Source organism: Cnephaeus nilssonii (genome assembly GCF_951640355.1).
Source record: "Cnephaeus nilssonii genome assembly, chromosome: 16".
NCBI classification, from domain to species: Eukaryota; Metazoa; Chordata; class Mammalia; order Chiroptera; family Vespertilionidae; genus Cnephaeus; species Cnephaeus nilssonii.
Window position 1 is genome coordinate 38,633,522 of NC_137087.1, and position 22,891 is coordinate 38,656,412.

The following is a 22,891-nucleotide window of genomic DNA, read 5'->3' on the forward strand; positions in this document are numbered from 1 at the left end:
TAGATACTTGCTGGAGGAGAAATGCCAATCCAGTTAGCCTCCATGATTCTTTTTTTTTTTTTTTTATGATTAAGGTATTACATATGTGTCCTTATTCCATGATTCTTGTTTATATTTTTATCTTATAGTTGAATTATGCCCTTCATCCTTCCTCACTTCTCCACTTCAATATATTCATTCCCCTTCTCCTCCCCTCTCCCCATCTCAGGATTCCTCTTCCTCATTCAGTTTATTTTCCCATTAAGAATAGAAAATGGCCTTGGCTGGTGTTGCTCAGTTCTTTGGGCATCATACTGTGCATTAAAAGGTCACCAGTTCAATTCCTGGTCAGGGCACATGCCCAGGTTGTGGGTTCAATCCCCAGAAGGGAGCATGCAGGAGGCAGCCAGTCGATGTTTCACTCTCTCTCCCTCTCCTTTCCTCTCTCTCTAAAAATCAACAAAAATAAAATAATATAAAATGACTAGTTTTAACTTTTCAGACAGCACAATTAAGGCTAAGATTTTCTTCAAGTACATAGAAATTCTTAGCTTTCAGGTGGAAATTCTAAGTTTGAGGGAGATGTTGGAGTCCTGATAACATGCCCCCAGCCCTCCAAGGCAGTTCTTTAGCATCTCTCCCTTCCCCACACTCCCGTTTTTGGACTAGGATAAGCAATAATAGTGACAATAACAATAGAAGAGTAATAATATTTGTCTGCCTAGGGGTCAAGCCCCTAGTAGCACTGGAGTGTATGGAGCTGATGGAGAGAGGCTGCAGTAAGGTCGGGGTGCAGAATGCCATGGCAGAGCCTCCCAGAGGCTCTTTATGAAGAGAGAGGAAGTGGAATCTGTTCCAGGGAGAGGCCTGCTCGGGAGAGAGGGCGGGGAATAAATATAACTAGAATCTTCAGAGGTTTTGCGGTCCAGAATTTGGAGAAAGGATTATGGCCTGCCATTCTCCCCCTTTCTTCACACAAATCTCTTTGCTTGTGGGATTACAGTTTCTTCTATCTGAAATTTTATTTCCCCAGCTGGCCTCCGTGCTGGCTCCCTCACTTCCCCCAGGTTTGGCCTTCCCTAGCCATCCTATTTAAAACCACAGCCCTCTCTCTTCCCTGCTCCCCTTCCACAAAGTACTTTTCTCTATTCCCCTTATTACAATTGGATATAACATTTTTCCTTATTTATCTCTCCTCATTGAAACATTAATGCCATGAGGGTAGGGATTTTTGTCTGTTTTGTCTACTACTATATATACCCAGCCTGACACGTAATAGGTACTCCATAAGTATGCGTTAAATAAATGAATGAACATATATCGAGCACTTACTATGTATTAAATGTTCACATACATTAAATCATTTAATTCTCATGAAAATCCTATGAGGTAGATACTGTCATTGGTCCCGTTTTCCAGATAAGGAACCTGTCACTGAGAGGTTAAGCCCAAGACCTCAATGACTATACTAGTCAATGTTGTAAAGTGAACTTCCGGATTTGATCTGTTGTACCCTGGAGAAGGTAGCAAGCCAGGTCTAGTTCTAGCTATAAGAAGAGAATTGAGGGCTTTTGTTCATTTTTTGTCCTTTTTTTTTTTTTGGCCTAAATTCAAGTCTAGCATTAAATCTGGAAGGGATTATAGTACAGTATCGGGGATATGCAATTTCTGTGTATGTAGCACTTTATTCTCCTACCCTAGGAAACTAATAAACCGACTGGGGTACCATTTCCAGTTTTCTGGGGGGAAATGAGCATTATAAAATATGCTTTATATCTTTCAAAGTGTTAAAAAAAAGTCTGCCTCTGGCCCATGTTATTTGGTGTTTCTATTATATAAACTGTTTAGTGTATTTCTTCTTCGACTGACCCACTGATGCATGTTCCACGGGGCCTATGAACACACCGCAGTGCAACGGCTTACTCTGGTGTTCCTGGCATCGAGCTCTGTGTTTGGCGTGCGTAAACCTTTAATAAATACTGTACTACAGAATGAAAGTGAAAACCATGTGCCCTCCCCACGAGAGAGGATAGACATTTGCCTCTCTCCCCGAGCCTTGCCCTGTCATTCCATCTCCTAGTCTGGGGCCACCAGAAACAGCTTCCCTGGCTGGCTAGGAGCACAGCAGCAAGTACAGTAGGGGTTGCAAGTGCAGGACAGGGACTCTTTGCTGGGCTCGGGCATAGGTGGGGGGAGGTCGACTGAAGCCTACACACCCTAAAAGATATCCCTCCCCCTCTTCATCCAGACATGGATTTTAAGAGGAAGTGCTTCTGCGGCTTTATATTGGCCGTCTTTCCCTTCAGATTTGGCAATTTCTTTCCATTTCCAATTCACACTTCTCAATTTCAGTCAAGAGCTTTATTTAAAATACACCTAGTTTACTGAGCAACGACACCATTCAGGGTAGCCTGTTATTACTACTATTTTTTATCAGCATCATCCGTCTGGCAAATAGAAGCCCAATTATTTTTAAATGATTTCTGGAAGCATTTCATGAATTGCAAAGAAGCAAATGTGGATGGCGCATGAAATGTGTTTGCTTCACACCCTGGTTCAAAATTTTAGCTTTCCTTAGTGGCTCGTGGGCTCTGCATTACGGCAGACTTTCCGTTAATTGTAAGTTAGACCAGACTAATTCGATGAATGTTTAAAAAATGGCTCCTGAGTGCAGGTCCAGACGTCCAGAGGAAGTGGTTTCTTAGACACCCGCCTCCCATATATTGGCTTGATGGTACGTAGGTGGATGGGAGTGAGATGGCCATGGTGATGTATGGAGCTGCTGAGTAGTTAATTGAAGGGAATATTTTTAGCTTCACCAAGCAATTACATGATCTTATTAAGGTTTTTAAAATCCCCCAAATACCATTCTGCCCGAAGCAGATACCCCTTGTTTAGATGGTATTTCAGGCATTAAGAAAAGCACAATGCTGATGGTAACGAGGGACTTTAAGCCTGCAATTTCTGGGATATATTGTTCTTTGAATCTTACCCATTATTCAGTATTCATCTTGTCTGAAAATGGGACACCTCAACAGATTTACATTTGTATAGTGTTTTACTTTTCAATATTTTCAAAGTATTGTGGTTACAAAAATACATATTTTTTAACAAGTAGAATTGTTTTTTAAATGCCAGTTTAATTTTTAAGGAAATTTCTTATTAAAGTATAACTTGCATTCAAAAGAGTTCACAAATTATAGGTGTGTGACTCACAAAATGACTACACCATGTAACTGGAATCTGTATGATGACATAGAACTACTGGACCCCTTGTAGCCCCCTTATCCCCACTCTGGGCCACTGTCCCTTTGCCTCCCCAAGGGAAACCACTAGTCTGACTCCAAATAGTGCAGATTCATTTGCTATTTTTGAACTTTATATAAATAGAATCATATAGTATGCCCTCTTTTGTCTCTGTTTTTTTTTTTTTTTTTCATTTTCCTTTAATTCTCACCTGGGGATATGCCTTCACTGATTTTTAGAGAGAGAGGAAGGAAGAGAGAGAGAGAAACGAGAGAAACATTGATTGGCTACCAGAACTGCTTCTCTGTCTCTGTCTCTGTCTCTGTCTCTGTCTCTGTCTCTCTCTCTCTCTCTCTCTCTCTCTCATCTATCTAGGCTGTCTATCTATCTAAAATCATGTTAATTTTGTTTTGTTATAAAAGTCACACACTTTCAGTGTGAAATATTTGCAAACTAAAGAAAGTGTGTAGAAGAAAACAACAATCACTCATAATCTCACCATTCAGGGATTAAAGTCTATGGAAACTTTAGGGCATCTCCTTTAGCTGCTTTTTTTTTTTGCACATGTTTATACAGGGTGGGGCAAACAGATTTACGGTTGTTTGCATGGAAAATAATACAATAATTAATAAATAATAACACAAGAATAAACTTTATATTTTGTGTTCTCACAACTGTAAACTTACTTTTGCCCTTCTCCATATGAATAATAATTTTAAATTGTGACTTTTTTTAAATCTTAAAATTATTTTTGAATAGTTAAAAATGGTTAAAAATGTAAATAGTGCAAAAGTAATATAATAATAAGTAAGTGTCCCTCCCATTTGTCTCTCCCTGCCCCTGGCCATCTAGTTTACCATCAGAGGCAATCCCTTAGTGATTTCCGTGGTGGTCTTCCAGTGGTGGTGTATGCACATACAAGCACATCTGTAAGTATCACCTCCTCCTTTGCCCCAATTCAAATCATAATGTGCTGTACATCCTTTTCTATAACCTGCTTGTCTCACTTGGCAATAGATCTTGAAGACTGTCCCATCTCAGTTTAAATAGAGCTTTTCTTTTCTTTCAGGGTCGGGGTAGGGGGACGGGCTGGATTGTATTTTATATTATGCCTGAATCCTATCTGATTTGATGTACATTTAAAAAATATTTTTATTGATTTCAGAGAGGAAGGGAGAGGAGAGAGATAGAAACATCAATCATGAGAGAGAATCATTGATCGGCTACCTCCTGCATGCCCCACACTGGGGATCAAGCCCACGTATGCCGAGACCCAATTGTGACCTCTTGGTTCATAGGTCGACACTCATCCAGCCAAGCCATATTTCAGTTTTTAAAAAATGTGCTTATAGCTTTATGAGAAAAATTTTGTGTATTCAAATGAAACAAATCTTGATGATTTATTTCTCTTAAGCTTAAAAAGTCTTTCCTCATTCAGAGAGCAAATGGGCATCCACCTGCATTAAAAAACACACACACACAAAAACAAAACAAAACAAAAAACACACACACACACAAACAAACAAACAAAAACTCTCCCTAAGATTCTCCCTTCTTCCTTCCATGCTTTTATTTTCTGCCCTTTATTATTATTTTTTTAAATATATTTTATTGATTTTTTACAGAGAGGAAGGGAGAGGGATAGAGAGCTAGAAACATCGATGAGAGAGAAACATCAACCAGCTGCCTCCTGCACACCCCCCACCGGGGATGTGCCCGCAACCAATGTACATGCCCTTGACCGGAATCGAACCTGGGACCCTCCAGTCCGCAGATTGCAGATCAACGCTCTATCCACTGAGCCAAACCGGTTTCGGCTATCTCTACATTTAACTCTTAATGTACCTGGAATTTATTTTGCCCCGCAGTGAGAGATGAGGAGCAAAAGAAAAAATTTCCCTCAAATATCTAAACAAGTGTCCCATTCATTCAACTTATTCCTTTTTGGCTCTTTTCCTATATTAAATGTCTAAAATGTGGGTGTGTGGACTAATTTCAATGTTTTTATAATTTGGATTCTGTATTTCATATATCTGTGAGTTTAAGGACTAGAATTTGCTTTCTGCAGCAGAAGGATGAGAGCTACTGCTCAACCTTTACATGTACTCAGCTTTCTCCTTCTTCCAAGGTGTGGGCTAGCTTTTGAATAGGCAACAGCTAGCATCAGATTCTACCGTGTCCGAGTCTTGTTCATTACTTTTGCACCATAGATGAAGGGACTGTCAGAACATAGAAAATACTGAACTTAATCACCATACTGTTGTCTGTGTCTATGAGTTTTTTTATTTTAAGGTGGGATAAATGGTGACGGGAAAAATCTTGACTTTGGATAGTAAACACACAATACAATATACAGGTGATGTATTATAGAATTGTACACATGAAGCTTATTTTATTAGCCAACTAGAGGCCTGGTGCATGAAAATTTATGCACTGGAGCGGGCGAGTCCCTCAGCCCAGCCTGCCCCCTCTCACAGTCTGGGAGCCCTCAGGGGCGGGAGGCAACCCGGCAATCAGGGGAAGGCGATGCCCCATCACACCTCTGCTGCTGCCACTGCCGGCAGTGCAAGTCTCAGCCGGCCCTGGTTATCTGAGCCTCGGGCGGCCCTGGGAGGCTGGGGGGCTGAGGGGACTGGGGGACTCTGGAGGCAGGCGTGTGGAGCGGCTGGGCCTGGCCTTGCCATGCACCTGCCGCCCCAGCGCAGCCCAGGGGACTGGGTGCCGCCATCTTGTGGCTGTGGGCGCCGCCATCTTTGAGGGCGGGGCAGTCAATTAGCATATTCCCTCCTTATTGGCTGTGGGCGCTGCCATTTTTGAGACAGCATGAGGGTCAATTAGCATATTCCCTCTTTATTAGATAGGATGTCACACTAATAAATTTTAAAAGTATATTATATCATTGGACTTAAGAAGCACAGAATTCAGGAAGCATCATATGTCTCACTGTTTAAGGAGCAGATGCCCTGCCCTCCAGTCCATTCATATTTTAAATTATACTATTTCAGGGCTGTATTAGCCAAAACTTTAGATTAAAAAAACAGTGAACACTTACTGGAGGCTTACATATTTTTTATTTTTTCAAGTCTTTATTAATGTTCTCAGTAAAGTTAAATATTTTCTAGATATAATTCATAATTATTTAAAAATATATTTCTTTATTGATTTCAGAGAGGAAGGGAGAGAGAGAGAGAGAGATAGAAACATCAACGATGAGACAGAATCATTGATCAGCTGCCTCCTGCACGCCCCCCCACTGAGGATCGAGCCTACAACCCAGGCATGTGCCCTTGGCCGGAATCGAACCTGGGACCCCTCAGCCCGCAGGCCGACGCTCTATCCACTGATCCAAACCAGCTGGGGCTAATTCATAATTATTAATGAAATCTTAATTTATTGAGGTGAAATTCACATAACATAAAGTTAATCATTTTAAAGTGAGCAATTCAGTGGCATTGAGTCCATTCACAATGTTGTGCAACCACTGCCTTTATTCTGTTCCAAAACATTTCCCCCACTCCAAAATAGAATCCTGTACTTATTAAGCAGGCATTCCCCATCCTCTCTCTTCCTTCCACCTTCTGGCAATCACCAATCTGCTTTCTGTCTGTATGGGTTTACCTAGTCTGGATACTTGACATAAATGAAATAGTACAATATATGGTCTTTTTTTGTCTAGCTTCTTAAACATTAGCATAATGTTTTTGAGGTTTATTCATGTTGTAGCATGTATCAATACATCATTCCTTTGTGGAGCTGAACAGTATTGCATTGTATGTATACACAATTTGTGTATCCACCTGTCAGGTGATAAATATTGGGTTGTTTCCACCTTTTTGTAGACAGATATCCAATTTTCTCTACAGTACTTGTTGAAGACATTTTTCTTTCCCCATTGAATAGTCTTGTACCCCTGTCAAAGATCAAATGCCTATAGGGTTCTGGACTCTCAATTCTATTCCATTGGTCTATATGTCTATCTTTATGCTAGTACCACAGTGTTTTGTTTACTGTAGCTTTGTAGTCAGCTTCGAAATTCAGATATGTGAGTCTTCCAACTTTTTCCTTCTTTTTTCAAGATTGTTTTGGTTGAGGGCTTATTACATTCCAGATACTACTATAAACCTTAGCACATATTATCTAGAATAATAAAAGCGTAATAGGCTAATTAGACCGGATGTCCTTTCGGACGTCCTTCTGGACAACTTTCCAAATGAAGCCGGGGCTGCGAGGGAAGCCCGGGTCCTGGGTGCCAGAGGGAAGCCGGTGCCGGCAGCCGGGGGAAGGAAGGCCTACTCTTGCACAAATTTCGTGCATCGGGCCTCTAGTGTCATATAATTCATGTGGCAACTCTATACTATAGATATTAATATCCACGTTTTACAGGTTAGGTGATTTGGCTAAGGCTACAAATCTGGTAGTATATCTAAGATTAAAACTAAAAGTTATCTAACTCTTGAAACTACTTTCTTAAGAATTATAATTACTGCCTCTGTCAAAGATTAAAGACCACTGGAGCTTATTAGCATTGCTTTCTTTAGGTAAAAGGTTAGAAATCTGTTTGTACTAGTGAACATTTCTCAATTGGTAACCCATGATCAGGTTGACCTCATAATAGATATACTGAAACCCACTTTTTCCTTTCACATTTAGTACTTAGTTTTTCTAAGGTTTGTGACTGCTCAGACAGTTTTGCATCTTCCTCTGCCTTCCTCTTTTTGTGATCTTATTTTTTCAGATAGATGTCTTGAGGTTATTTTCTATTTTGAGAAAATCACACAAATCGGATTTATTATCACAACAGCTCAAAAGTGGTTTCTGTTGAAGCCCTCTACATTGCTAAGACTGTAATCTCCTGTCAGTCTCCTTTGCTGGACAGGAAATGACTTGAGTATGGCTGATGCTCAATAATGTGTTTTGGACTAAATTGTTGTAGAAAGAATTCTTCACTTTCTTAAGTGTATCAGTGCACATATACAAATTAAGATTTTGCTGTCATAAGTGTGCATGATATTGAAAGCAAACACACAATACATATTACATTGGCAAGCTGTTTCTCTATCTTTGATGTAGTTTCTATCAATCTATCATCTACCTAGTTATTTATAATTTACATTCAGTAAAAGGAACTCATGCATAGAGTTCTATAACTACTACCACACTCAGGATGGAGAACAATTCCATCACCCCCAAATTCCCTCCTCCTGCTGCTGTCCCTTTGTAGTCGACCCCTTTCTTTACCCCAATCCCTGGCAACCACTAATTTGTTCTCTGTCCCTATAGTTTTGCCTTTACTAGAGTGTCATATAAATAGAATCATATAGTACACAGCCTTTTAAGTGTGGCTTTTTTCACTCAGCAGAATGCATTTGCGATTCACCCATGTTCTTACAGTTAGTAATAGTTCTTCCTATTGATGAGTCATATACCATAGTATAAATGTGCCACCGTTTGTTTATCCCTTCACCACTTGACACACATTTGAATTGTTTCCAGTTTTTGGTGATTACATATAAAGCTGCTGTAAGCAGTTCATCTAAAGGTTTTGTGTGCATGTAAGTTTTCATTTCTCTTGGGTAGATGTCTAGGAATGGGATTCCTGAGTTACATGATAAATGCAGGTTTAACTTAATGGGAAACTGCCAACTATTTTTCAGTTTCTTAGAACTGCGTAACAAATTACCACAAACTTGATGGCTTAACGCAACAGAAGTCTGTTCTCTCAAAGTTCTGGAGGCTCCAAGTCCGAAATCAAGGCGCTGGCTGGGCACATGCTCCCTCTGAAGGCTCCAGGGGAGAGTCCTTCTTTGCCTCTTCCTGGCTTTGATGGCTCCTGGAAGTCCTTGGCACTCCTTGGCTTGCAGCTGCAACGCTTCAATCCCTGTCTCAGTCTTCAGTGGTCTTCTCTCAAGGGCTTCTCTGTGTTCTCTCTTCTTCTTTTAACGGTATTAGTCATTGGATTTAGGACCCACCCTAATCAGTTATGACCTCATCTAGTTAATTGGATCTGCAAAAACATTAGTTCCAAATAAGGTCACATTCTGAGGTTCAGAGTGATATGCATTTGGGGAGGACACTTTTCAGTCCACCGCAGTGGCTGTACCAAGTTGCATTCCCACCTGCAGTATAAGAGAAGGTGGCAATCTGAATATCAGGAAGAGAGCTGTCACCAGGACCTGACTGTGCCAGAACCAGGATCTCAGAGTTCTCGCCTCCAGAATTGTGACAAAATACGTTTCTGTTGTTAAAGCCACCCAGTCTCTAATATTGTTATGCCAATCCTAGCAGGTTAATACTCAACTGCTCTTTATCATTTTCCAACAACTGCTGCAATCAAAGCAACAGCTACTCTTTATTGTTTTCCATGTGCCAGGCACTGTGCCAAGTGTTGTACAGGAATCTAATTTTCCCAACCATTCTCTGGGGAAGATACTATTCCTCTCACCCTTATTTTATATAGGGAAACTAAAGCTCAGTTACTTTGGATAACATGCCCATGGTCACATAGCTATTACTAGTACTAGTAGATGATGGATCCTGGATCCCAAGCCAGGTCTGTCTGACTTCATTGCTCACCCTTATAATCATTATGGTATCCTGTTATTTCTCCCCAGTCTGTCAACAAGCCAGTCTGCCCTTATCTGACCCTGTTATTGACATGGGAAAATGCATGGGGGTGGTGATTTTTCAGCATTTCAGCCCTTTCCCCACTGACAGACAACCTCTGCCACCCTCCTGCTTTTTATCCTTAAGAAACTGGTGGGAGATCTTGGGCCCAACCGTGTTTTCTATCCCTCACCCAGCATCAGTAGGCCTCTTTTTTTTTTTTTGTTAATCCTCAAAATATTTTTTCCATTGATTTTTTTTTTTTTTTTAGAGAGAGAGTGGAAGGGAGAAGGAGAGACAGAGAAAAGAAACATCGATATGAGAGAGATGCATCCACTGGTTGCCTCCCACACGCACCCTGACTAGGCAGGGGATTGATCCGGCAACCGAGGTACATGCCCTTGGCTGGAATCAAACCTGTAACCCTTCAGTCCGGACTGATGCTCTAACCACTGAGTCAAGTCTGCTAGGGCTAGTGGGCCTCTGTTTTGTATTAGAGATGAATCCTGGGCACAAATGTGTCTCTTGCCCCTCCCCCAGGGGCAGACAACCACTATCTTGTCCTCATGCAGGACTTGGCGTATGGATGGGTACTCCTGTTCCGTCCTCAGACCTTGGCAGGTGCTGCAGGACTAGGCCACCAACAGAAGGATCTCTCAGGTCTACTGTCCTGCTTCCAGTCTTTCTCATGCCACCAAGTGGAGGCCAAGAGAAAGAGAGGATAAGCAGGTAGGGATTTCTCTTGTGTCTCAAGCAGGTAGGGGTTCTAAACTGTCATGCTAGCTCACACTCATCCTTTAAGAATTTTTCTTCTTACCCACTTTTGTGGTGATTACCTGTTCCTCCCATTCTTTGCCACAAGAGAAACAGTTGCTGTGTCTTGTCTTTTCAGAAGGGCTTGCCATTCTTCGCAATTTAGTTCCCTTGGTTGCTTGGTTGCTCAATTCTCTGATGGGCTCAAAAAAAAAATAATTTTGTAGATTATCTATAGTTTTCCTGTTAGTGTGTAATCAACATTCCCTTGAGACCTCCTACATCTCAGGTGGAAGTAGAACATTCCAGTTCCAAGCTTAGAAAAATAGTTTGCAAAGTAATAGTTAGAAAAATACCAGCTTCACAGAGTGTAGGATATGGGGGAAAAAGATTCTGGGGCCAAATAAGTTTGGGAAATTTAGCATATCTTATTGTCTTTTGGATATGTACATTGAACATCAACATTTTATTTTTATTTTTTTAAATATATTTTATTGATTTTTTACAGAGAGGAAGAGAGAGGGATAGAGAGTTAGAAATATCGATGAGAGAGAAACATCGATCAGCTGCCTCCTGCACACCTCCTACTGGGGATGTGCCCGCAACCAAGGTACATGCCCTTGACCGGAATCGAACCTGGGACCCTTGAGTCCGCAGGCCGACGCTCTATCCACTGAGCCAAACCGGTTTCGGCGAACATCAACATTTTAAAGGCTCTGAGTAGTCCTGCAAAATAAAGACATACACTTAACTTTGTTTAATAAAGTATCCTTAAAATTTGGTCATAAAACACTTTGCTTGATTAACACTCATTATTTCCCTGAGAATTGCTATTCTGTGCACACAGCTTGGAAAACACAGGCCTAGATATTGATGCTTTATTCTCTGGGAACCTGGAATCAAAACAGAATTCAGAGATCCCTCAAGATAGTGCCAGAATCCGGAGGATATTTCTGGAACCAAAAGCCATCCTGATGGTTGGGTAGGGATACTGGGTGGTACTGAGTTACTCAGCGATGGCCTCCGTCAGTAGTTAGTATCTAATCTTGCAGGCTATGACTTCACAGAGGATATCTGAATGAATGAAACATGAAGTCGAAATAAAATGTCTGGCAGTTTATAGATCATTCCACTGGTTCTCTTCTCTGACATACCCCACCTCACTCTCTAAAACCAACCCTAAATCTCTTCCTGGCACTATGTTTATACAGCTTGCTCAGATGGCTGGTGGGCACCATCCCTGCTGTGCTTGGGGCACACCCTGAATATGGAGCTACTATCCTATATAATAAAAGGCTAATATGCAAATCAACCGAATGGTGGAACGACCAGTTGCTATGATGTGCACTGACCACCAGGGGGCAGATGCTCAATGCAGGAGCTGCCCCTGGTGGTCAGTGTGCTCCCACAGGGGGAGTGCCGCTCAGTCAGAAGCCCTGAGCCGGGCTCACGGCTGGCGAGTGCAGCGGTGATGGCGGGAGCCTCTCCCACCTGTGCGGTAGTCGGACATCCCCCGAGGGCTCCCGGACTGTGAGAGGGTGCAGGCCAGGCTGAGGGACCCCCCCTTCCCGCCCCAAGTACACAAATTTCGTGCACTGGGTCTCTAGTTGTATAATAGAACTGGATGTGAACCTATTTTGTGAGCTCTCATTCTAGTTTGAAATGAATTGTCAGCCTCAACTTTTAATTCTTGAACTTCTGGGCCCTGTGCTGTGGATTGAGAGGGGCCCTGGGTCCCTGCCCTCCACATTGTCATTCTTTGAAATGGCCTGGGTAACTCCTTGTATCCCTTTTGTTTCTTCTCTTGGAACACCACCTCTCTCCCTTTGAGGAACTATTTTCCATATTTGGGTGGATCTGCCAGTGGGTAATTGCTGGCAAGGACCAAAGCTGGAATTAGGGCCTAAGAGTCTGACTCTAAAACCTACTTCCATAAAAATTACGCTAGACTGCTTCCTAGTTCTGAATGGCATCACTTTTCACTTATATAGCACCTGCTTTCTGTCACTCTAAGCCGTGGAGTACAGTCAGTCCTCACTTAACGTTGTTGAGTGGTTCTTGGAAACTCGACTTTACGTGAAACAACATACTGTATAGTGAAACCAGTTTTACCATAGGCTGATGCATATAAACAAGAGTTATTTCCAATGGCATATTCTGGTCACAAAAACTTCACTAAACTTCCAAATGAAGACCCAAACAGCCCGGCTGGTGTGGCTCAGTGATTGAGGGTCAACCTATGAATCAGGAGGTCACAGTTCGATTCTCGATCAGGGCACATGTCTGGGTTGCAGGCTCAATCACCAGTAGCGGGCGTGCAGGAGGCAGCTGATAATGATTCTCTCTCATCATTGAGGTTTCTTTCTCTCTCTCCCTTCCCTTCCTCTCTGAAATTAACAAAAATATATTTTAAAAAAGAACCTCTGTTATAAAAAAAAAAGAGAGACCCAAACACTTCTAATATTAAACACTGAAGTAAATGTGAGCTATACAGACATTTAAGAAAGATGAATAAAAACAAGTCATCATTATTTTCCAACCCCCTTAGTCCAGTTCAGGGTCAAGTGACAGAGCCTGTCCCAGCAGCTCAGGGTGCAAGGTGGGAACCAACCCTGGACAGGACTCGGGGCGCATGCACACCAACACCCACACTCACTCAGATTGGGACAATGTGGACACACCAATTCACCTCACACGCACGTCTTTGGGATGTGGGAGGAAACCAGAGACCCCGGAGAAAACCCGTGCGGATGTGGGGAGAACGTGCACCCACCACACAGACCGTGGCTCCTGTCAGAAATTGATTTTTTCTCTCATTAATTTTATAATGAAATGATGTTGAACAAAATGATGTTATGTGAGGACCTGCTGTGTCTTATTAGTATATTACAGAGTTTCTCCCCAGCCATTTGGATAACCACGTATCTGAGTCAAGATTTAAGATTATAAAAATAAATAAATACAAGTTCTCATCTCATACTGGGGAAAATTTTCATCTTATGAGTTTTGGTGGTGGCACAAATTAGGTTCTGTTTGAAAAATATTTATTTTGAAATGGGTATTTCGCCCATTTTATGCCTTATCTACTTCAGCTACACTGTGGCCACAAATGACGATGAAGGAAGTTAAAAGCTTTATTCCCCAGAAAGATTCTAGCTTAATTACCCTAGAAATATGAATCAAGAAGTGTCATGATTTAATTGTTCATTGCACAAAATTATATGATTCCCCTATTTCGTCCATATCTTCTCTTTCTCTCAGTCTAAAAAAGGTATTTAACTAAGCAATTAGGGATATTAACTATTCACAGCCTAGGCGAGTGTGGGCAAATAACCCCGCAATAACACACCGGCAGCCTCGGAAATGGCTGGCTATGAATAAGCACATAGCACTTAATCTGGTCCTTCTTATGTGTTTGCCGATACATTTGCAATTTCATGCACAGTTTTAAATGTTAAGCATTAATCTGAAATGGGCACTGAAGCATCAATAAAGTCTACATTTGGCCCCTGTTAATGAAAATGCTAGATATAGATTTAATGCAAAACTAAACATTCGTCTCAATATGTTCCCCTCCAGCAAATTAGCCAGTGTTTGTCATCTTTTTAAAAAACCGGGAGTTTAATGCCTCATTTCACATGGTTTTGTTAGGGGCAGATAGAAAGCTGATAAACAATCCATTTGTTCTATTGCAGTAGCTCCTAGCCACACCACTGAAGTTAGGCCTCGCTGCTCATTTCCTTTACAAACTCTGTTGTGAGTTGAAGTGGCCTGTTTTTGAATATTTGACTCAAGTCAAGCCTTGACAAGAGTGTTTTCTCAGAGCCACTCTTGTCAACACAGACGAGGCTTTGTTGGACAGTGGCCCCAGCACAATGGGTTCTGAAGTGACTCAGTGAACCCAATAGGGAACAGAACATCAGTGGGCCCCTCCTGTGACTTGTTCTAGATTTTCACATGCATTATTCATGCAACAACAAACACAGCCCTGAGAGGTCCATGTAACGACCTCCACTTGATCAGATGAGACCAGGGCTCACAGATAAAGCTGCACAGCTAGCAAGTGGTGGTACCTGCAGGTGAGCCCACTCATTATACCACACTCACTGCCTGCCTGCTAGGAAGTACACCCCCCCCTCCCCCCCGCCCCATCTCTACCAGGACTGCTTGATTTGTCATTCAAGGAGATTACACCTGCCACCTCCTCCAGGAAGTCATTGCTGGTTGCCTGCTTGTTGACTACCCTTATGTGTTGTTATCACTCTTTATCTGTGCCTCCAATATAGCCCTGAGGACATTCTGCTTTTTATTATATTAATTAAATGCCTGTCTGACTCCCAGTGAGAGGAAGGGCTATTTCTTTCTTTTTTTTTTTTTTTTGCAGTCTGGAGTGAATTTATTGGTTAGCAGTTATCAGTGACTTACAAGGTAAAATCATAGGACTTTAGACTTGGAAACATCCTCTAAGGCAACCTGATTCAGCTTCTCATTTCTCATTAGAAAAATGAGACTCAGAGAAATAAGTGACTTTTTCCCCTTAGTCTCCCATTAGTTGGTGAAATAGAGGAAGGGCTATTTCTTAAATCACTTTTGTAAACACTGTAGGACCTTCCCTGTCAAAGGCACAAAAATATTTGTTGATGTCTTTATAAAATAGATGGATCTTAGTATCTCAAATCCTATTTCCAGAATTATGAGGAACACTATGGTGAAGGGGCAGGACCCACAGTAAGTCCCCTGGATTTGAATCCCAGCTGCATGACCTCAGGCAAGCTTCTCTGAGATTCAGATTCCTTACTGTATAAAGTGGGGGTGATAATAGTACCTACCTCAGAAGGTGTTGCAGCCCTAACTGGTTTGGCTTAGTGGATGGAGTGTCGGCCTGCGGACTGAAGGGTCCCAGGTTCTATTCCAGTCGAGGGCATGCACCTTGGTTGTGGGCACATCCCCAGTAGGGGGTGTGCAGGAGGCAGCTGATCGATGTTTCTAACTCTCTATCCCTCTCTCTTCCTCTCTGTAAAAATCAATAAAATATATTTTTTAAAAAAAGGTGTTGCAAAAGTTCAGTAAGGTAAGGTATGTATAGTGCTTGGGATAGTGCCTGTACATACAGAAAATGCTCAATGAACATTGACAATTATTTTCCTGAAAACTGGAGATTTTATGGCTTCAGCAAGAAACTATGTAGCATTTAATTTTTCTACAATTTTAAAATCTAAAAGAAAGGGGGATTGCTCTGCCTGGTGCTGTTACTAAATGGTTAGAACGTTGGCCTGCTCACCGAAGGGTCGCAGGTTTGATTCCTGGTCAAGGGCATATACCTGGTTGTGGGTTTGATCCCCAGCCTTGGTTGAGGGCGTGTGCAGAAGGCGACCAATCAATGATATCTCACATCAATGTTTTCCTCTTTCCTTCCCTCCCTCCCTCCCTCCCTCCCTCCCTCCCTCCCTCTCTCCCTCCTTCCCTCCCTCACTCTCTTACTCCCTCCCTTGCATTCTCTCTAAAATCAATGGGAAAAATATCCTGGAGTGAGGATTAACAAAAAAGTAAATAAATAAATAAAAGAAAGGGGTATGGGATTGAGTAATAGCTGAACTGACAAAGCTGAAGAACCACTTAAGGATAACCAATTAGATAAGATTATGGAAAGACAAAGGAGTAAGAAGACTCAGATTTTGACAAGGCCTGGGTTCATCATGTGCTTGGACACACAGTGTTCTCTTCAATTCCAGTCCTGGATGTGGGCACGAGATTTAAGTAAGGAAAAAGTGTAGGCAATATGTGTAATGCTTTCTAAGAATAGATTTCCAAATGATTGCGTACTCACTGACACAGGTGTCATATTTTCCAAACTTAACTAATCAATATGTACCAGGGACAGACATAGAGAGAGAGATGTTCACAGCATACAGAGAGCTAATTTGGTAAACCCAGGGGGCCCTTGTTCTGGATAGCTAACTAATCTACTTACCCATTCAACACTATTTTTAAAAAAATCGACTTTTAGTGAGAGAGAGGAAGGGAGAGGAAGAGAGAAACATTGATTAGCTGCCTCCTGCATGCCCCCTACTGGGGATGGAGCCAGCACCTCGGGCATGTGTTCTGACCGGGAATTGAACTTGCAATCTTTTGGTGCACAGGACAACGCCCAACCAACTGAGCCATGCTGGCCAGGGCATGTTCAGCACTATTTGACTCACAGTAAGCCTCTCAACATCTCTTTGAGTTTAAGACTTCTCATATATAACTACTAGAGGCCCAGTGCACAAACTTGTGCACTGGGGCAGGGGCTCTCTTAGCCTGGCCTTCACCCTCTCGCAGTCCGGGACCCCCCAGGGGATGTCCACCTGCTGGTGTGGGCCTAAGCCAGCAGGTGGACATCCCCTGAGGGGTCCTTAGCGCTGCTGTGGAGGTGGGAGAGGCTCCTGCCACCGCCTCTGTGCTCGCCAGCCATGAGCCTGGCTTCTGGATGAGCAGTGCTGGGAGTGCACTGACTACCAGGGGGCAGCTGCTGTGTTGAGCATCTGCCCCCTAGTGGTCAGTGTGTGTCATAGTGACCGGTCGTTCTGCCGTTCGGTCAATTTGCATATTAGCCTTTTATTATATAGGATGGGTCAAAATACAAATACCCCTCCTCTGTTTCCCTCTCTGAGACTCAGTTTCCTACCCATCCGATGATCAGGCTGGCCAACCTTCTGTGGCTCTGCCTTTCCTGGGATGCTGATGAAGTCAATTTATTGACCAAGCGGCTGGGAACTTCCTGACCCCAGGCTCTGCAGGATTCCAACTGGCTAGGAGAGTTAATGGACACACAGGGAAGGACCGTCTCTCTCCCTGCCGGGGGAACAGCTGCCTGCAGGGGTTTCTCCTGAGTTACTCCTGAGAAAGGAGAGGCAGGGCAGCTGACGATGAGGATGCCTTCCCCCCGTTTCCTGGCCTCCTGGCTCAGCTGGCACCTAACAACTCTCCCTCTGCAGCAGGCAAGTGGCAGAAGGACCCAGATGACTGATCTTTGTTAAGCCACCAGGCACCTGACAGGACCCTGGCCCCGACACAGCACCCTTGCTCTCAGGGCCCTGCATAGCAGTCCACTGCGAAGGGAAGAGAAGGGCAGGAGGTCCTGCAGCCTAGACTCTTTGGCTCCAGCCAGCCAGAAAAGTCAACAGCCTTCAGCAGAGGTTCCCAAGCCCATTGTACGCCAGGAGCACTCGGGGAGCTTGTTTTAAGACAGGTTTGTGGGCTATTGACTGGAACACTCCGATTCAGTGGGTGAACAGTGGGCCTGAGCATGCTGTTTTTAAATATATTTTATTGATTTCAGAGAGGAAGGGAGAGGGATAGAAACATCAATGATGAGAGAGAACCACTGATCGGCTGCCTCCTGCACGCCCCCACTGGGGATCGAGCCCGCAACCCGGGCATGTTCCCCGACCGGGAATCGAGCCATGACCTCCTGGTTCACAGGCCGATGCTCAACCATTGAGCCACACTGGCCAGGTATGAGCATCTTGTTTGCAATGCACTCCCCAGGGGGCTCTGTGCACAGCAGGGTTTGGGAATCCCATTGGTTTAGGTCGTGGAATTAGAAGGGGAATTAGAAGAGATTAGAGGAGACTAATTGGCAAGGCACATCAGGTTCACCCACGTTCCACTGGAGGTCGCAGTATGTGGTGTCCCAGCTCTTTCTAGCTGTGCCCATGGGCGAGTCTTCACATCTGAAAGCCCCAGTTACCTCATCCGTAAAATGGGACTAATGGTGGCGACCTTGGAGTCCTCATGTGAAGGTTAAATAGGCAATGCCCACAGAGCACTTGGCAGAGGGCTTGGCACAGAGTGAGCATTTAATCAATGTCATTGTCATTATTGTCACTGTTAAGACTTGTAAAGAGGTGTGAAGGCTCCCTGACAAGTGTGTCAGGGACTAGGCCTCCTCCACAGAGTCTTTCTCAGAGGAGGCCAGAGGATCTTATTCTGACGCAGAAAAAGAAATTTTTAAAAAGAGAAAGAGGAGCTAGATTTTGGGTTGGGCCTGGGAATTCTAAAAAGGCAGGAGGAGGTGCAGGCAGCAGCTAGAGACCTGTGGGCCGCTGGTGGAATGGAAGGGCCACTGAGAGGCAGTCAGGAGACATGGGTCTAGGGTGGCTCTGCGTGTGCCAGACTGTGGGTAGGTCCCTTGACCACTCCTGGCCTTCTTTTCTGCCCCATTTGTAGAGAGGGGTTGCCCTGGATGACATCATCGAAGCTCTGTTCACTGGACGATTTTCCCTGAGGCCCCTGAGGAATCCCACTTCCAACACATTTTACAAAGACGGCTCATGGAATTCGGCTAAAAAAATGTTAATATTTATTCAGTCTGGGCGATGCATACATAAATGGCTGTTAGACTATTTCTTCAATTTCCTGCACTTTTGAAATCTTTAACAGCGACAGCAAGCTGCTGCCAGCTGATCGGTTCATGCTAATCCCAGCTGGCATGACCCCGATCAGAATGGGGAAGCAGGCAAAATAGCCTTTAGTAGCCTTCCCGCTGGGTGACTGCACCCCCTCTTCCCTTTGCGATCCCCCTGCCTCGGCCAGGTTCTTCAGCCATCCACGTCCTCTCTTCAAGGGCTGCCTTCTCCAGGGTCATCCGTCTCACCGTGAGACTGGTTGGACCTGAGGTGTGAACCGCTGCTGGTGGCTTAATTTCAATTCCTGCTTCTGCTCATAACCCAAAAGGCATGCATGTCAGACTGAGGCCTGTGAGGGGAGAGGCTGGTGAGGACATTTTACTGGAGGAGGAAGGTGGCTCACTGCCCCTGCAACTGCCCCAGGGACATATCTGTTCCCTCGTTGCAGGGAGGTCAGTCCTGTCTCCTTGTCATGATATTGTGTCCTGCACAGAGCAGCTCGGAATGATGCCAAAACAACCGCTCCCTTCAGGCATCTCTGTGTGTGTGTGTGTTGCCTGTCAATCCGTTGGATGAAAAAAAAAAAAAAAAAAAAAAGATGAGATGCCTTTCTGAGAACAAAATAGTTTATTGAGAGAGATTTTTCTATCATTTAACCAGTTTTCTTTCTATCAACTCACAAGATGAAAATCATCTTTAAAGGGAACTTGAAATTATGATCATAAGTGGGAAACTAGTATTACTTGCTGTAAATGGAAAGCAACTATAAAAATAAATACAGTGGAAAATGAAACGATGTTGTTTCTAAGTTCTAGCTGGATTCCCTGGTAAGAATCTCAGTCTGAAACTTGTTTCTCTTTGTTTGAAAAAAAGGAAGTAGCAATTTTAAAGCACATCAGCACCAAATTCAGATCTCCCCCCCTCCCCCAGATTTAAATTCTAATGACCAATCTTGAACTGAAAAGCTAATAGTAACCTGTTCTTTCAGCGAACACTTATGAATGCCTACAACAATCCTTTATACCACAGGTAGATACGTCCCACACTTGGGAGCTCTGGACGTTTGCAGATGGTCTTCTCATCAGACTCCCTGATTCTATCCTGGCCTTAACTCTGACGCCCGAGCCACCGCCTCCCTTGTTATCTCTCCCAGGGCTGTTCTACAAGTCTCTTGGGCCTTTGTATCTTGCCTCACCTATTACTTCTTCAAGTCTGCACAGAGGTAAATTTTGCCCAGGGAGTAGTTTTCCTAACCCCTACCTCCAAATAATTCCAAGGAAGGCGGGCAGTGTAGACTCTCGCAGCCTCCATGTCCCATCTGGGAATGGAGGAAGTACAGTCACACTGGTCTCAGACTGTTGCAAGGATTCAATGATCCAATGAAGAGAATGTGCCTTGCACAATGGCTGTAACAATGGCTATAGAAGCAGTAGCAGTAATGTTAGCCATTAAGACATGAAGTCTGACCCGAGTGCCACCTACTCTCAAACACTCAGCTCTTAAGCGAACCCCCTTAACCCTTGTGACATGCATTTACTGGCTCTTACAAATGCCAACAAGCGATTGGTTCACTGAAATTCTTGGTCAGTGATGGTTGATTGTCTGGAATGCCATTTGTGTTTGCATGGTACATCTCGGACCTGAATTAGCCCCCAAAGTCAAGTAGCTCGGAAAAGGAGTGTGATTGGAGGGCACGACCTAGTGTTCCCACCGGAGAGGCTCATAGCTTCCTGGGGAGACCTTTGTTTTCCCCCCATAGTGGATGCAAATAGAGGGGCAGCTTCTAAGAAGGGAAAGGGCCTTTAGCCCTCAAGGGGCTTTGGAGTGGCCCTGTCATCCTGAGCAGTAGGCAGTGCACTCATGGTGAGCTCAGAGTCTCTGTGTGAGTCTTTCTTTGCCTTCCACACTAGATTCTTCGAAGCCAGGCTCATCCTCTTCTAAAAGGAAGCCAGGCAGAGCCATACAGTAAAGGGAGGTAAACATTCTTTTCTACTAATTTATCAATTTAACACAGCACGGTGGTGTTGGGTTGCAAGGTCAATAGCCAGCAGTCACATTCCTCAGTTGTTTGATTGGCGAAATGCATGAACAAACAGCCAGTGAAACTCTTTCTGATTAATCATGTTGATAAGTTTTTTTGTAGGGCACTACCAGCTCTTTTAATTGAACCTGCTTGGACAGCAGCCCATTCTGGTGAAGTGTCTTGACTTATCTAAAGAGGCATTGATGAGAAGGCTACTGGGCCTGGAACTTTATTGTGAGAGCTCATAATCATTAACGCATGTGGCTACTGCTTTCCTGCATTTTGGTCCCTTTCTTGAAATGAAGGAAGTGTTTTTAGGGTGAGGGCATAAGGTAAGTGGGGATGATCCCCAGAAACATGAAAGAAAAGGAAGAGGCTGTTATTAGCTGTATCTGAAAACACTGTCCTATTGTCAGGAATAAAAGTATTTGAAAACACTATTAATAACTTCAGTGGACACTCATCTCTTACAGGCAAAGGAAGACAAGTATGCATTTCTCTCAAAATGTGAAAATTCAGAACAGGGCTCCTAATCTTGCCACTCTTGGCATTTGAGTTGGACAATTCTTTGCTGTGGGGAGCTGTCCTGTGCATTGTAGGATGCTCAGCCTCTTCCTGGTAGATGCTAATAGTCCGTCCCTCCCCGCCCCCCCCATCCTTTTGTGGCAACCAAAAGGTCTTCAGTTGAGACCATTCTTCTAGAAGTAAAGTTCTAAAATCTCAAATAACCTATTATGATGCTCTGCTGATCCCATTCCATCATATTACGGAAGACAAATCTAAGCATTTAATTCTTCCAGGGGGCTCTTCTCTCTGGGACTGCTCTTCATCTGGTTTCTCTACACTGAGACCTTCAGTCTGTGTGTCTCCTCCTCCTGCTCCTCCTTCGCTTCTTCCTCTTCCTCCTCCTCCTCCATAAACAGAACCCTGTTCTAAGCTGATATTCAGTAGCAGCTGGCTAATTAACCAGGGAAAAATTAATTAATTAATTAATTAATTAATAAATATAAGCAGGGAATTCTTTCTCCCTTAGGTTTGTGACCGTTCAGAGGCAGCCCATACAAAAATCGCCCAAATTATCCAGAGATAAAATGAAGATTCTTTAATTCAAAATAGACATCCAGCGACAGCCATTTAATTGGGGGGAGAGACAACAGGAAGAAGTGGCAGAATTACCGAAATTAAAAACAGCTCACATCTATTCACCGCTTACCAGGTGCCACCCACCGTGTCTGACTTAATTCAGGTGTTATCCCCATTTCACAGATGAGGAAATAGAGATTTGGTGAAGTGCTTTGTTTTCAATCCCCAGAGCTGAAGTGGCAGCCTGTGGATTTGAACGCAGGCAGCAGGACTCCGGGCTGGCACTCAGCCCCTATTTTAACAGCTGCGGTGCTGAAGGGTGGAGGGTCACTGAGTGGGGACCAAGCGGAGGGGCGGCTTTTCAGGAGCTGCGAGAACAAGTGGGCTGAATTCTAGAGGCCCCAGCGTTCCGTGTCTGGGCCTATGCAAATCTTCAAGTGAATGTGGTCCCATTGCTTTGTTTCCATCTGTCTTACTGAAACTGCCTCTGCTTAGCGGTGTGGAGTATTGCTTTCCCAGTTTAGAAAGTTAATTTATAAAGGCAGCTGAAGTGAAGAATATGGTTCAAGAGGGTGCCCCAGCTAGCAGGTGTTGGGGGAACAGGGTGGGGGCAGTGATCGTAGAGTGGAGAATTGAGAAATAAATTGAAACCTTGACCTTTGAAGAATGTGGGAGGGGGAAAAAGTATGAACATAGGGCCAAAGCCTGGGCAACACCTATCCCTAAAAAAATACACCCTATTTCTGCTCATTTTGTATTTCTGATACAAAAGCACTAAGAGGTAGTTGTAGTTTCCAGGCTCTTGGTGGCAAAA